Here is a 12,387-nt window from a genome sequence, read left to right on the forward strand (position 1 = left end):
ACCTTTTATGGAATTATTAAAACAGACACAGCAAGTGCTTTTCCAGTTCACTCTAAATAATCCCAGACATATTTTTATAGGCAGATAACTCCTCCCTGGGCGTGGCAGCTGCGTGAGCACAGAGCCCATCCCTCTTGCTCCATTGTCTCCCAACACGTGACACACCTGTGGGTGCTCAGAAAAAATTGTGGAAGAATGTTTAAAGGAACCAATAAGCGAATGAAATACTTGAGGGCATTAACTTGCCAACGTTTATTTCAGATATTCAAAAATTCCAGGCAAAAATGACTCATGATGCTTAAAATCACTCGGTGAACTGACCCAGTTTTCCCTTCCCTGTGCACGACAGAAAGACCTAGCAAGCGCCTCTGCTGGGAATCAATTCTGCCAAGGAGGGAGGAGATGTGCCCAAGGCTGGGCTCATGGAGGTTCTCAGTCTAATCCCCAGATCACTTCCGAGGCTTCAGGGTCTTGATTGTGCATTTCAGATCTCCAGGCTTCAGCTCACTACATGCAAAATGAGGATTCTTTTAAAACTAAGTATAGCGTTAGTGAAGTTTAAAGTTTGAGATTTTATTGTTGTAATGGTCAGCATGACATTTAATAACTGGTTTGGCCGGTTTTATTCATTCAATGAGTCAGCAGATAGCTTTCACCAGCACAGCTAAGTGAGAGAGAAGATAAACACGTCAATTAATCTAATTTTTTTAAACTTGGCTTTAGTATGCATGTAAAGCAGTGAATTTCAACATGTTTGACTACGACCCAGAGGAAGAAATATATGTCTTATGTTTCTTATCATGATCAGCACACACATACATACATTCACTCACGCACACAAAACTGCAATAAACAATCCATATTGTCTCTATGTGCAGCGTATTCTGATAGTCTCTACCCTCCTCTATTTCTTTTTTAATTTGATTTTTTTCTAATAAATTAATTTCTTGACCCAGTAAATGGTTATGACTCACAGTTTGAAAATCACCCTGTAGAGTGTTATTATCCAATATAGACATTGAGCACATGAAATGTGACCAGTACAGGTTGAGATGCAATGTAAGTGTAAAATACACTTACAGTAGGTTTTGAAAATCAAGTAAAATATCACATCAATGATTTTTCATATTGATTGCATGTTGAAACAGACGTTTTTGATTTGTTGATTAAATAAAATACATTATTAAAATTAATTATCCCTGCTTCTCTTTATTTAGTGGGGCTATGAGAAAATTTAATATTACGTAAATGATTTGCATTGTATTTCTACTAGACAGCACTGCTCTAGAGAAGGGGGCAGCAAACCACGGCCCACAGATCAAATCTGGCCTGCCAGTTATTTTTGTAATTAAAATTTTATTAGAACACATCCACACTCGTTCATTTACCTATAGTTTATGGCCACATTTGTGTTGCAGCAGCAGAGCTGAGTAGCTGCAACAGAGACTGTCTGGCCAGCAAAACCTAAAGTCTTTACCTTTTAGCCCTTGGCAGAGAAAATTGGGAGATCCCTAATAGAGCACTGGGTGACTACTGCCTGCCAGCCACGTGCTGGTTATGTGTTACTTCCCTTGATGCTGATGACAATCCTGCCAAAGAAGTTTTACAAATGAGGTTCTGAGAGATCAAGCAACTTGCCTGCCATCACCCAGCTAGTACCTGTCTGACACCAAACCCTGAGCTGTCACCTCGGCCTTATGTACACCTCACTGTCCCTTCCCCACAAAATCCCCTTCCCATGTACATAGAGGGCTAAATTCTACCTTTCTAACTGGGGAGAGCCAACTGGGCTGCAGAAGACTTCGCCTTGGGGGATTTAAAGATTTTAACGGCTCGTGTAATTTTAGAAAAAGTTACCTGCCTTAGCTGCTGCTGTTAGAGTGGCCAAAATATAATTATTTTAAGCCTCTCCTCACTTCGGTTAGGAACCTACATTAAATTGCCTACTTTTTCATTTTCAGCGGTAATATATGAGAGTTTCAAACTGCTGATTTGATAATAGTCATAATAAACAAATGTTTTTTTTTATATTATATCAAAAAGTAAATGTGAGAGAGACTGATGAAAGTTTACTGAGGTTATTTTTAAATGAAAAGGGAAATAGAAATACAACACTTTACAAAGTGGTACATAAATCACTCTTGGTAAATAAAAATCACTCATGATCATATTATTCTCTGTGTGTGTGTTTTGAACACTACCATTATGAAGTATCATGAACTCTTTTTGCTTATAAATGTCTCTCAATTCTTGTACGATGAAGATGTATTGCTTGACTATTCTTTTAAGCTGTCTGGTTTATGAAGCTGTGCGTATTTTGCTTTGTTTCTTAAGTGCACCACCAACCTTCCACTAATTTCCACCTGGGAAGGCACAGAGAACGTGAAATCATGCAAGCACAAGGGGGAATGCTCTATTCCACGAAGCAGCAATTTCAGCAGTCAGAAAACCTGACCTGGAGGACCGCTAGCCGGCTTCCAGCAAAGATGGGGAGGCAGCGCCCTCCTGCGTCCAGGGCAGGGGAGCTCGAGGAGGGTGGGGACTGCCTGCCTCTCTCAGAGCAGGGAAGGGGATTGCCTGGGTCAAAAAGCTTCCAAATGTTTATTGACACTGTAATTCTACTTCCTGCTTGCCAGGCCAGACAACAAGAGAACTAGAGCTCCCCAAGCCCACCCTTTGCTTTCCAGGGTTCCCCGGCTATTCTTCCCAAGGAAATCCAGAGGGTCATCCATCCAGGCTTGGCATCATCGGTGACCTCTCCTTCTGGAAGATTTGGCCGCAGCATGGTGCACGTGTGTGCTTAGAGTGGGGGTGGGGAGTGAGGGTGATGGTAATGTAGCATTAATATTTCCTGAGTTTTATATATCTTGAAGACTTGATTTTAGGTGTGTTCCACGGGGAGACAAACAGCTGTCCTCAAAAGGTAATATTTTAAAAATATTTTTAAACAGCTGTCCTTATGGGGGCACCTATAAATTCCAGCAGTGGCCAAAGGGTCCATGAGCTTGGTAGCCCTGCAAGGCTGATGCTACTATTCCTATTTAGAGTAGGGAGAGATGCAGAAACTGGAGTTCGAGGAGCTAAGTCACTGGTCCAGGAAGTAGCTGAGCCTCGAGCAAGCATTTCTATGCTCCTTCTTGGCACCAGGTGCTCTGTACTGAGGTCTTGGTTAGGGCGTGGGAACAGAAGGCAGCAGAAGAGCGAGCTGCAGTATTGGCTGGGGCACTGGGCTCCTTGAAGCTGCCAAAGGGTGGCTGTGTTCGTCTCACAGACTGTCCTTAACACCTAGAACACACTCGGCCACTCCGTAAGCGTCTGTTCAATGAATGATTGGCACCACCTTTTCTTGCAACTTGAACTGGGGCTCTGTGTGATAGTCCATGAGACACCCTGGATTTCTATAACTGCCGTGTTGAAGACAGAGGCCTGCCCAGCACCCAATCACTTTGCCCCACAAGGTCCCTTCAAGGTCAGATGGCTGCCCGTGACCCACAGCACCTGCCTCCCGCTCTGGGTGGCGGCCGAGAGCCCACCCAGCAGTGCTTTCTGCTGCCCTATTGCCCTAGGCAGAGGTGGCAAAGTAATTCCAGAGTGGGCTCTGAATCCAATTAGAAGGTGGCAACCAGAAAGAGGTCCTCTGACAAAATGTGAAGGAAGTTTCGCACGTTTCACAAAAGTCACTAATCCCCTTTCCTCTGAGTTTTGACCACCCGCCCCTCCAAAAAAATGACCAAATGAAAATCGTTGTGAATACAGTAAAACCCGAATCCTTTAACAAACTGGTGTGCAAATATTAAATACAGACTTAAAGGGGTTGTTTGCCTGAAATGTTTTGGTTTAAAAGGATGAGAGGATAGAGACTCCCTTTTATTATCATGTGCATTTCCTTCACACATTTTCTCTGGCTTTTTTCTCACAGCAATGGCTAAAAGAGGCCCCACGGCCCTTGAGATCACTGAGTAACCATACCCGAGCATTCCCTCCTCCATCTGTAAAGGAGTAAGAGGACTCTCTTCAGTGGAGCCCTTCCTCCCTCAGTGATTTTTCAAACCTCTCACCCTTCCATGACCTCCTCCTGCCCCAACCCTCAGACTAACCCTAGGGTCCAATTTGTTTAGAAATGCAAACTCGGGCGGGCCACATTGGCTCAGCAGGTAAAGTTCTCGCCTGCGATGCCAAAGACCTGAATCGAAGGTTCGATTCCTGGTGCCTGCCCATGCAAAAAAGAAAAGAAATGCAAACTCCTCTGTCAAACCTAAGTCCCCTGAGATGTGATGCCCCACCGCGAGCAGCTGCAGGCAGCAGCCCTGGCCGGGTTTTCTGCGATGCTGCGGGAAAGTCCTGAGGTCAGCGCCCTGTGCCCGCCGCGCCCTCGGCCGCACGCATCCCTTAGGGTCTCCAAAGACACACAGACATCCCTTAGGGCCCCCCAAGTCACACAGACCCCCACCAGGTTTCCCCAGCACCCAGGGAATGACCGCACTGCTCTGGGCACCCACAATGTCTATGCTATGGAATGGACACACACCTAAGGCAGCCTGAGCCTCCGGCACGAAAGGTCCCTTTCCAAATATACAAAAGTGCAGGTAATTCATATAGCTTTCCTAGGAAAAGATCATTCCTAAATTCAGTCAGAGGAGCATCCACACTGACCTTCAGGAAATGACTGAGAGGTCCAGCAGAAGAACCCAGAACATACAATATGAGCGGATCCCTTCCCTCTCCCGTTCCCTGGAGAGATCACTGCCCACCCTCCACTCCTCCTCACCAGGAGGGAGCCACCATGCCCCCAGCCAAGATGGAACCTCATGCCTGTCTCGGCACGAGTCCTCATAGGAGTGAGGAGGGCCCAGGGCCTGGGGCTGGGAGAAGCACCACAAAGCCGAGTGTCCTCTCCTTGGTGGATTAAGGAAATATCTGCAGGTGACATTGCCTTTAGGAGAACTTTTCTCATTTTTAGTAGGAAAAATGTTCTTTTTTTATGGGAGGGGGGCACTGCTTCTGAGGACCACTGCTGGGAGGGCTGTGCCCCAAGGCAGAAGCAAGGGTCGTGCCTCAGAGGTCCTCAAAGGAGCCGGGGGCCCCCAGGAAGAGGTGAGCAACCACAGGGGGCCAGAGGGAGCGCCAATCACCCACTGACACTCCCTGGGTGCTGGAATAGCCCGGGGAAGGTGCCGGGGATCCAACACCAGCTCCCTGTGGGCAGGCACGGGGGTTCCGAAAGGGGGTGGCCGTTGGCTCTGAGGAGGGCAGAGAGAAGAGCTCCTTCTCTAAGGCGCTGCCCTCAAGCCAGACCACAGGGATGAGTTCATCTCTGAAAACTTTAGATTTTTGGGTTTTTTCCTTTTCTCTTCAGTCCTGAGAGCATGTTGCCATATCTTGAATAAAGTCCAACTAGTCACAGACACCTTGTACGTGAGGCTCTGGGGAGCTGGGGGAAGTTCGGCTCTCCCCGCCTCCCCCACAGCAAGGCCAGAGCGGGCAGCATCATGAGGACGGAAGCGAAGGGACCCAGCAGAGTCGGTCTCCGGGAAGGGGAGGTCAGAGTGAAGCCAACAGCACAGGCAAGGCAGGCAACACGTCTTCAGAGGCTTGCAAAATGGAGCAGGAAGAGGAGAAGCCCAGAATATGCCTGAGCCATAGTCTCAGGCTTCTAGTGAGGGAACCTCAGCTTTTCTTCCTCCTCAAACTCAGAGCACGTAGTATGACATAGGAGCAGGATTTCTGGCCAGGGCAGAGCTAGGACAAAAACCCAGGCCTTTCACTTGGTGTGGGCCTCTGGATCCTGAGGAAGTTGGGTTAAATGATCTAGAACATTCTGAGTCTGTGGTGACAATAAGCATTTCAGTAGAAGCACCAAAATTACCCCTAACATGATGTATAAGCCTAACTAGCATTAATTCTAACTTTTATGTGCAATGACCACTCTCAGTTTTTATATATTTATTTATTTATTGGCATGAGCAGTCTCCGGGAATCAAACCGGGTCTCCAGCATGGCAGGAGAGAATTCTGCCACTGAGCCACCATGGCCCACCCTGACCACTCTCACTTTTGAAGGGGACAGAACACAAATGTGGTCTGAGTTGAGCAGAGGAAACACTGCCCGAACTTGAAGGGTTAGCCACAGTAAATGGTCCACTGTAAAGGACGGCACGCCTCTGGAAAGCCATACCGTGCAGTAATGATTGCATAAATAGATATTTGGGGTTCACGGAAGGCTTAGCCTCCACTTTATTTATTTGGGGCTGTGAAACAGATGAGAATAAGGGAGCTACTTGCATTTTAGAAGAGAGACCATTCAGCAGCCTCCTGAATGGAAGGCATGGTAGCCACACTAAATCTCATATAACCTGGTGAGTCCTTACCAGATTCTAGGAGACACTTCATTTGAGTTTATTTAGATCAGCCTGCAAGTTACTTACAAAATAAATATTTTCTTTTGGCTTGCAATCTGCCCTCGCCAGCCCAGAAAAAGCAGTCCCATCATTTACCTTGAGCGTGTCCTCGCTGCTCTTCTTTCTTCCTTCCCAGATTGCCCTTTCCCCCATTTACTCACCCCCATTTCCCCTTCATCCTAAAGGAAGGCAAAAGCGTTCTAAGGCTCCTGAGAAACCAAAGCAATTACTTGTTAATTACTTGACCCAAACACCTTTGACTTGACCTACCCACATAATTAAGCCCATCCGGATACTCTTCCCTATGGGATTTATCCTGATTTCCTCAGTTCTTCCTTGCTTTGTAGTTGTTGCCTCCAAAGAACTAGTACAAAATCCACGGGACACAACAGGAAGTAGGGAGGCGGCAGGGGCAGAACTGGCCCCTAAGACAAAGTGTTAGGGCTATTAGAAGCAAACCTGGCAGTGATGACACCTGCCCCGTGGAGGATGCCTTTTCAAGTTGTACTCTGCTTGCAGATAGTCTATTCCTACTCAAAATAGAAGGGATGTTCAGCTCTTTTCATCTGCAGAGAAAAGACAGGACAAAAAGGCAGAAGCCAGCCCCAAGTCAAGTCAGGAGATGCCTTTTACCAAAAACACCCGTCAGAGGAAAGCACATCTCTTAAAAATACAGTGTGAATTCTGTACAATTATAGGTAAAGAAATCATGAGACTGTTCTACAATTTCTACCAAAAACCTGATGCAAAAGTATGTGGCCATCTTAATAGAGATTGATGTGGGATGTTAAAGATGATCCGGTGAAATATGAAGAGCCAATATAGGAGAAAAATCTTACCAAATAAAGGAGAGAGACATTTCTTAGCCTAAACCTGGCTAAGCTTTTCACTACAGGATGAGGGATTAGAAATGAATCCCGCGGTAATGTTCTGTTACAACTATAGTTACAGATTCTGCCCTGAGGTGGACTCAAAGGATAACTAAATACAAGAGCCTCCTGCCCCCTCAGACACTGCACATTGGGAGATGTGTGTCAAATGGTCAATACCTGCATCTCTTGAGCCAATGATTTTACCTCTAGCAATTTACTCTAAGGAAATAATGAGAGAAGTTTGCATAGGAGTGTATACAAATATATTTAAAATAGTGAAAATGAGAAAAAAGCTAAATATCCAACAGGAGATGGGTTTTAAAAGTTAGGGTACAGGGTGGGTAATGGTGGCTCAATGGCAGGATTCTCACCTGCCATGCCAGAGACTTGGGTTCGAGTCCCAGAGTCTGCCCATGCCAAAAAAAAAAAAAAAAAAAAGTTAGGGTACGTCCATAAAATGTAAATTAGGTATAGCTATCAAACAGGTTTGTAGACTTATTTGCAGACATTGTTCATAACACATTATCCATTGAAAAATTAGGTAATAAGACAACATATAGACTATACTTCCATTTTTATAAAAAATATATTGACAAGTAAATATGTACAGAAAAAGTTTGAACTGAAATATATCAATGTCAAGGATATTTATCACTGGTTGATGAGATTACAGTTGTTTGGGCTTTTTATCTTGTTTGTATTTAATCAGTATGGATTTCATGTATAATGAATACATTTGTCATGTATTCTCAACCCCTACAGAACTGTACCTTAATATGACTTAACCTTAACTTGTTTTGTCACAAACCATATAAATATAGCCCTGAAAAAAGAGTCCCATAAACATTTAAAAGAACAGGAAATATTTTTAACTACTCGATTTTCTTTACAAATAATCATATAGAAATCTTTTAGAGCCTGGCTGCATACAATTTTTATGTTTTATGGGGGAGACACAAGCATTCCTTTTATACCACACACAAATTCCTTTTACTCAACATACCAGCTCATCTGATTTTTTATTTTTTATTTTTTTATTTTTTACATGGGCAGGCACTGGGAATCGAACCCAGGTCCTCTGGCATGGCAGGCGAGCATTCTTGCCTGCTGAGCCACTGTGGCCCTCCCTCATCTGATATTTTAATATCTGTCACATTGTTATCAATTACTCAAACTCATCTTGGCCATCCATAATAAGATTAAAGCAAACACCCCTTGAGCTACTTCAAGCTGTTGTAAATCTTGAGCTACAAATTGTTGGAACTGATGGGATAATTTCACAGAGAGGAAATCATACACCCTCAGTGTTAAAGGAAGCAACAGTCATCTGGTCAACTCCCTTCTTCTAGGGTTCAGCCCTTTCCCCATTAGTAGTCCAGTCCAGTGACCATCTGGCCTATGCCTCAATTCCTCTTCTTCTCCCTGCCCCTCTGCCTTCCCATCTCCCAGAATAATTGGTCTTATTTTTAGATACCTTCAGAAAAGATGAATGAGTGGAGAGTAAGTTGCTACTTCCTTGGGGAGACTCTAATATCAAAGAGTTAAAAGGACATAAGAGGGAGGCAGAGCAAGAGGGCAGTGTAGGGAAATGTGAAATGTAGCTCATCCTTTAAGCTGCTAGTAAATAAGCCATAAACTGTCTGGAACAACTGTTTGGGGGACATCCATGACCAGACACATATCATACACCAGTTTGGAATGGGTGGGAGGGCCTGGATGACTGTCCACAACTGTAGTAAAGCCCCCAAACTCTGGACATAGATGCCCCTCCCCCACTGGCATAGCAGGCTCAGTTGGGAAACACTTCTCCATGGGAAAAAGAAGTAGTCTCTGCTGGGAGCAAGGGAGGGCAGCTCAGCCAAGATCAGATTTCTGTTTTAATTAACAAGTTTGGACTGCTGAATAGAAGCTCCAAGTACAGATAAACCAAGAGCAAGGAGGAAAGGAAACCTGAGGTTTCTCCCAGCAGTCAGGAGGCATGGCTGATCAAAAAACAAAACAAAACAAAACAAAAACACACTTTTGGAGTTGTCCCAGTTCCAAATACCGGAAAAGGGTTGTGCCCCCAAGGCACATAGAGTCAAGTACCAACTCCAGCTCTTGACAGGCAAAACTTGGGGGTCAGAAACTGGCTCTGAAAAGGGATTTCTTTAAAAAAAAAAAAAAACTATTCCAAATAGCTCATTGGAAAAAGCCTCAGGCATTTTCAATTGTCAGCCCTAACCTAGGCAAGGGCAGAATTAAGATAAGTCTGAGAGAAAAGTAACAATTCAAGTAAGGGACATAATTCCCTAAAGGGTTTATCTTCCCCCAGTAAAGGGAGGGGTGGGGTCCAGCTCAAGTGGTGGCCCTCAATCAGAGAAGGCCCTACGCCCACCTTCTACTGCAGCCTCTGTCTCAACATCATTCATGTCTGTTCAGAATTAAAGCATGACACCATGTCATGCCAGTGGGGAGCTGCAGGCTGCAAAGGATAGGAAAAGAAGAATCTAGAGGCTTTACAGGAATCTCTAATAACCCAGGAAAGTTTGATACTAATTCCACCCTATTCCTGAAACTTGGGCCTGTCTTGTCTGGGGAAATCTGACAAGGGTTGGTCATATCTGGGGAGGCCATCATAAAAAAAAGGTTCCATTTAGGCAGGGCAAGAGCTGGAAAAGCAAGAACTGAAAAATTCTGGATAGTTAAATAGAAACTAGAGGTTTCTTAAGCTAGAGGTCTAGAATAAGTTGAAATGAATGCCAAAAAGGAAAAAAAAAAACAAACAAACAGAAAAGAACAAGGCCAACCAACAAGAAAACCCTAGGTAAATGAGTGAAAATGACCTCCAGAAAAAACTGATCAGGGAAATCAGATACCTAGACACCAACAAAAAATTGCGAGTCATACTATGAAAAATGAAGATATGGCCAAGTCAAAGGAATAAACTAACACTTCAAATGAGATGCTAGAGTTGAAACAACTAGTTAATGTTAAACAAACATGATTAATCAACATAAAAATCAAATCATGGGTAGAGGGAAGATATGGCAAAAGATATGAAGGATTCAAAGAAGACATTAGACAACCATAAAGAAGAACTCAAAAGCTTGAAAAATAAGTGATGAAAGTTATGGGAATAAAAGGCACAATCGAAGAGATGAAAAGCACAATGGAGACTTACAATAGCAGATTTAAAGAGGCAGAAGAAAGGATTGGTGAACCAGAGGGCAGAATATCTGAAATCCTACACACAAAAGAAAAGACAGGGAGAAGAATGGGGAAAATGCTCATATTTTTTCAGAGAAGTAAATGACAACATGAAGCACGTGAACAGCACATGTTATGGCCACCCCAGAAGGAGAACAGATGGGAAAAGAAGCAGAAAGAATAATGGAGGAAATAATCACTGAAAATTTCTCAACTCTTATGAAAGACATAAAATTACAAATCAAAGAAGCACACTATACTACAAACAGAATAGATTCACATAGACCTACTCCTAGGCACTTACTAATCAGATTGTCAAATAAACACAAAGAGAGAACTCTGAAAGCAGCAAGAGTGAAGCGATTCATCACATACAAAGGAAGCGCAATAAAACCATGTGCATATTTCTCAGCATAAACCACCACGAAGGCAAGAAGGCAGTGGTATGATATACTTAATATACTGAAAGAAAAAAATGCCAACCAAGAATTCTATACCCAACAAAACTGCCCTTCAAAAATGAGAGAGAGAGTTTACAATATTTTCAAATAGCCACCAAGAGAGTTTGTGAATAAGAGACTGGCTCTATAAAAAATATTAAAGCAGACACTACAGGCAGACAGGAAAAGATAGGAGAGTGAGATCTGGAAAAGAGTTGAGAAATGAAGACTATAAGTAAGGGTAAAAAGAGAAAAAAAGATATAACATAAAATCCCAGAGACAAATGGAAGAAGAAAGTACTGCCTTTACAGTAATAACATTAATTGTTAATGGACTAAATTCCTCAATCAAAAGAAACAAACTGGGAGAATGGATTAAAAAACAGGACCCATCTATATGCTGTCTACAAGAGACCCAAGGACAAAAGTAGGTTAAAAATGAAAGATTAGAAAAAGATATTACATGTAAACAACAACCAGAAAAGAGTGGGGGTAGCTATACTAATAGCCAACAAATTAGATTTCAAATGTAAAACAATTAAAACAGACAAAGAAGGACACTATATATTAATAAAAGGAACAATTCATTAAGAAGACATAACAATCTCATCTAAAAATGAAATAAAGAAGACATAACAATCATAAATATTTATGCATCAAGCCAGAGTGCCCAGAATAGATGAGGCATATAGTGACAATACCGAAGGAAGAAGTAGGTATCTCTACAATAATAGTTGGAGACTTCAAGACACCACTGTCATCAATAGATAGAACATCTAGACAGAGGATCAATAAGGAAACAGATTTTGAATAATACGATAAATGAAATAAATTAACAGACATTTATAGAACACCACACCCCCAAAGAAGGATACACATCTTTCTCAAGTGCTCATGGATCATTCTCCAAGATAGACCACATGTTGGGTCACAAAGCAAGTCGCAAAAAATTTTAAAAGATTGAAATTAAACAAAATACTTTCTCAAATCAAAATGGCATGAAGTTGGAAATCAGTAATAAGTGGAAGGTTGGAAAATTCACCAATATATACAGGCTAAACAACACACTCTTAAACAGCCAGTAGGTCAAAGAAGAAATAACAGGAGAAATTAATAAATATATTGAGGCAAATGAAAATAAAAACACAACATATCAAAATTGATGGAAAGCAGCAAAGGTAGTTCTGAGAGGGAAATTCATTGCCATACATGTCTATATTAAAAAAAGAAGAAAGAGCAAAAATCAAGGAATTAGGTGTTCACCTAGAGAAACCAGAGAAAGAACAGCAAACTAATCCCAAAGCAAACAGAAGGAAAGACATAACGAAGATAAGAGCAGAAATATATGAAATTGAGAACATGAAAACAATAGAGAAAATCAACAAAACCAGAAGGTGATTCTTTTGAGAACCTAATAAAATAGATGGACCTTTACCTAGAGAGACAAAAAAAAACCAGAAGTGGGAGAGGGGACATAACTAATGACCCC

The 12,387-nt window shown here is 42.6% G+C and overlaps 1 protein-coding gene and 1 long non-coding RNA gene across 4 annotated transcripts in view; both read right to left on the bottom strand.

Moving 5' to 3' along the window:
* SLC1A2 (solute carrier family 1 member 2) overlaps positions 1–12,387 on the bottom strand; it is a 177,940-nt gene that overhangs the window by 141,722 nt on the left and 23,831 nt on the right. The window lies entirely within an intron of this gene.
* Positions 226–4,177, bottom strand: LOC143644865 (uncharacterized). The gene is made up of 2 exons (XR_013156913.1): positions 4,098–4,177; positions 226–664 (listed from the first exon to the last, which is right to left on the bottom strand). It is a non-coding gene; the product is annotated as an uncharacterized LOC143644865 (long non-coding RNA).

Source organism: Tamandua tetradactyla, chromosome 8 (assembly GCF_023851605.1).
Source record: "Tamandua tetradactyla isolate mTamTet1 chromosome 8, mTamTet1.pri, whole genome shotgun sequence".
Lineage (NCBI taxonomy): Eukaryota > Metazoa > Chordata > Mammalia > Pilosa > Myrmecophagidae > Tamandua > Tamandua tetradactyla.